Here is a 4,667-nt window from a genome sequence, read left to right as displayed (position 1 = left end):
GTATGTGTGGGGGAGGAGAGGCTGTTGAAGGTGAGGGGTGTCCTCACTGTGTGTGGCGGGGAGAGGCTGTTGAAGGTGAGGGGTGTCCTCACTGTGTGGGGGGGGAGAGGCTGTTGAAGGTGAGGGGTGCCCTCACTGTGGGGGGGGTAGAGGCTGTTGAAGGTGAGGGGTGTCCTCACCATGTGGGACCCCAGAGGTTTGGGGAGGAGTTGGAGCCTTTGCTGAGCTGACGTGGACTGCTGGCAGCAGGTGCACAGACTCTGAGGAGCTGCAGCAAGTGCGTCCCACGAGGCGGTCCATTTCCCTTTCGTTGCTGGGGAAACGGAGACCCGGGGAGACAGAGGAAGATGCTGGCATAGGGACTGGAGTTGATCCCAGGCCCCAGGCTGCAGCATCTGTGCTTTACCAGCCCTGTGGGGTCCTCACCGTCCTGTATCAGGAGACTCAGGGGACCATTTAGGTCATCGCCGTTGCTGCCTCTCCTCCCTGGTGAGAAGGATCCACGTAGCAGATGGGGGGGCAACTCTTCCTTAAGGTTTTATCTCCCCACCCGCTGCAAGAGAGCGAACGTTTGTGACTCCCCAAACTCGGGTGTTGAAACCTAACCCCAAGGTGGTGGTGTTAGAAGATGGGGCTATTGGAGGTGATTAGGTCACGTGGGGCTTCGTGGATGGGAGGAGTGACGCGCCCAAGAGCTCCCTCGCCCCTCCAGCTAGGGGAGGACATGGGGAGAAGACACCTCCGTGAACCGGGACGCAGCCCTCGTCAGACACTGGCTCTGCCTGGACCTTGATCTAGACTGGCAGCCTCCAGAACTGTGATGATGTGATGACAGGTTCTGTTGTTTAGGAACTGCCTAGCTGATGGCATTTTCATTATGGCCACCCCACTGACTCAGGTACTACCCTACCTTGCCCTGCCCGCAGTTCTGAATTATGGGCTAAAGGGAGGGCCATCTATGGGAGCAGAATAGCTTCGGGAGGAAGGCCAAGTGCTGCTCTGAAGGAAACCAGTGCTTGGTGGAGACCGTGTCGGATAGGGGCTGTCATTGTCCTTTCGAAGCTGGTGACTTACCAGGGCAGGTTGCGGGTGTGGGTTGTGCATCCGGGCTGTGCCAATGGGGACTGCCAGCTGAAGAAGTCACTGAGTTCCATTTTGGTCCTGATGGTGAATAATGAAATCATTATCACTGAGTTCGATTTTATTTTAAGTTCTTGTTTATTGTTAGTGAAATTCTGGGATGTGGAGGTCATTGTACTTTGCTTGGGGAAGATGTGAAAAATGCATCCTTTGTAGCTTTTCCCAGTTTGGGGGGGTCAGATGTTCTCTGTCTCTCTCTCCAGTCATTGTGCTTTGTGGGTTTTCTGTCAGACATTTTGGTGCAAACAAAAAAATTGACTCAAAATAGCTTAAACACAGAGGAATGTATCGCCTCACACAGCTGGCAGGTGGAGGGGCAGGTGTAGTTTCAGGCGTGGCTGGATCCTGGTGCCTGAACGATGCTGTCAGAATTATCTCCATATTGTCCTTTCTCTTCTGCCTACTCCCTGCACACACCCTGGCCCTGCTTTCTTCTGGGTTAGGTTCATTCTTGGGTTTGTTCTTCCCACATGGTGAGGAAGCTGGCTGGCAGCAACTCCAAACTAGATAAACGTTGCCTTTGATGCCAGAGTGGGGCAGGTGACAAGGAGGCCCCTCCCCAGTTCAGTCCGTCATTCCCCAAGTGTTTTTAGGTTGTTGCTTTTTCTTTTCTTTTCTTTTTTCTTTTTTTTTTAAGATGGAGTCTCGTCTGTTGCCCAGGCTGGAGTGCGGTGGCGCGATTTCGGCTCACTGCCAGCTCCACCTCCCAGGGTCACGCCATTTTCCCACCGCAGCCTCCTGAGTAGCTGGGACTACAGGCGCCTGCCACCACGCCCAGCTAATTTTTTGTATTTTTAGGAGAGATGGGGTTTCACCATATTAGTCAGGATGGTCTCGGTCTCCTGACCTCATGATCTGCCCGCCTCGGCCTCCCAAAGTGCTGGGGTTACAGGCGTGAGCCACTGCGCCCAGTCTTGTCTTTTCTTTTGAGACGGAGTTTCACTCTTTTGCCCAGGCTGGAGTGCAATGGCACGATCTCGGCTCACTGTAACCTCCGCCTCCCAGGCTCAAGTGACTCTCCTGCCTCAACCTCCTGAGTAGCTGGGATTACAGGTGTTCGCCACCACACCCAGCTAATTTTGTATTTTTAGTAGAGTTGGGCTTTGACCATGTTGGCCAGGCTGGTCTGAAACTCCTGACCTCAGGTGATCCGCCCGCCTCGGCCTCCCAAAGTGCCGGGATTCCAGGCGGAGCCACCGCGCCCGGCCAGGTTGTTGCTTTTTCTAGTCTGTCCAGTGTTGATAGTCACAAAATAAGAAGGATCTTGGACATTGGAAACAATAATTTCAAAGAAGGGATAAAAGTTAAAGTTGAGATGACTTCCCAGAATGCTGAGAGACAGGGAGATGCAAAATCAGACAAGAAAGGCAGCAAACAGGCTCAGGAGGCCCAGTATCTGATTCATCACATCCCAGAAGGAGAGAACAAATTACCCAAGAAAGTTCCCCAAAATTGAGATTTGTGTCTCCAGATTGAAAGGCCCAGGGAGTGGTCAGCCTGGCCACGAAGATCCCTACAGCAAGGCCCACAAAGCATGCGATTTCAGAGAAGCCCCTCCATGCCCACCAGCAGGAAAACCAGGCTGCATTCAGAGGGTCGGGAATGCGTTTGATGGCTGATCTCAAAAGGAACTCTGGAATGACGTGAACGTGTTTATGGGAAAAGCATCTTCTCCCTCAATTGCATGCCTGTCCAAACACAGGGAAGACTGAGGGCAGCCTAAAGACGTTTCTAGACGTGCACAGTCTCAGGTATTACCTTCTTCCATGCAACCTTCTCAGGAATTGAAGAGGAGTAAGCCAAGAGAGGGAAGGATGGAATCCAGCAGTAAGGGAGTGGGGGTCCAGGGCAACCGTCCTCCCAGTCCAGGTGGGAGCAGGACAGAAGGTCTGGAAAGATGCCCCAAACAAAGTGAAATTGTTGAATGTTTGCAAGTACCGAGAGCAGATTTAGATAACTGGGGAAAATTATAGTAATGAATTCATAATAAATGCAGAGAAACTGAGCAAATAAACGTGAGGCAATTTTTTTTTTTTTTTTGAGACCGGAGTCTCACTCCATCCCCCAGGCTGGGGTACAGTGGCACGATAGCTCACTGCAACCTCCGCCTGCTGGGTTCAAGCGATTGTTCTACCTCAGCCTCCCAAATAGCTGGGACTACAGGCGCCCACCACCACGCCTGGCTAGTTTTTGTATTTTTTTTTAGTAGAGATGAGGTTTCACCGTGTTGGTCAGGCTGGTCTCAAACTCCTGACCTCAGATGATCCACCTGCATTGGCCTCCCAAAGTGCCGGGATTACAGGCATGAGCCACCGCACCCGGCACAATGAGGCAGTTTTTAACTCCAGTAAAAACAAAAATTTGCATGTGAGGGAAAAATAAACATTGTATACCATATGGTGGTTCCGCTGTGGATGGCGTCTACCTGGTGTCATTTTCTGTTGCTGTAATAGAATTCCACAAACTGGATAATTTATCAAGAAAATAAATGCATTTCTTACAGTTTTGGAGGCTGGGAAGTCCAAAGTTGAGGGGCTGCATCTGGGGAGGGCCTCCTGCGTCATAACCTGGCAGAGGGCATCCCGTGAGCCGGTCAGCTCAGATGTCTTCCTCTCCGTGTAACGCCACCAGTCCTGTCATCAGGGCCCCGCACTGCCCACCCTACCTGGTCCTAATTACTTCACAAAGGCCCACCTCCAATCAACACAGGAACAGGGGGTTTATGTTTCTAACATGAAATTTAGGGGACACATTCAAAGCACAGCACCTGGTTATGACAATGTAGAATTGAATTTCCATCGAGTTTTAAAAGCAACAAAACTATACAGGGAGCATGTGAGTGTGTGTTAGAGTTACGGGGTGAGGTGTGTCAGTGAGTACGGGGAGTGTGTGTGTGTTACAGGGGTGAGGTATGTAAGTGAGTACGGGGAGTGTGTGTGTGTGTTACAGGGGTGAGGTGTGTCAGTGAGTACGGGGAGTGTGTGTGTGTGTTACGGGGTGAGGTGTGTCAGTGAGTACGGGGAGTGTGTGTGTGTGTTACGGGGTGGGGTGTGTCAGTGAGTACGGGGAGTGTGTGTGTGTTACGGGGTGGGGTGTGTCAGTGAGTACGGGGAGTGTGTGTGTGTGTTACGGGGTGGGGTGTGTCAGTACGGGAAGTGTGTGTGTGTTACGGGGTGGGGTGTGTCAGTGAGTACGGGGAAGTGTGTGTGTGTGTTACAGGGGTGGGGTGAGGTGTGTCAGAACAGGGAACATGTATGTGTTAGTTACAGGGGTGGGGTGTGTCAGTGAGAAAAGGGAGCGTGTGTGTTACAGGGGTGGGTGTGTCAGTGAGAACAGGGAGTGTGTGAGTGTGTGTTAAGAGTTACAGGGGTGGGTGTGTCAGTGTCAGAGAGCTACATGTTCACCTTCTATAGTGGAAAGTCACTGGATGCCTTACGGTGAAATGTCAGGAAGTAGGAATGTAAGCATGTCGTTTATAAATTTGGAGGTGCATAGCAAAAGAAATTATTTTAAAGGATTAAAATGGG

This window comes from Colobus angolensis, unplaced genomic scaffold (genome assembly GCF_000951035.1).
Source record: "Colobus angolensis palliatus isolate OR3802 unplaced genomic scaffold, Cang.pa_1.0 Scaffold1, whole genome shotgun sequence".
NCBI lineage: Eukaryota > Metazoa > Chordata > Mammalia > Primates > Cercopithecidae > Colobus > Colobus angolensis.
Note: the sequence above shows the minus strand (reverse complement) of the source record.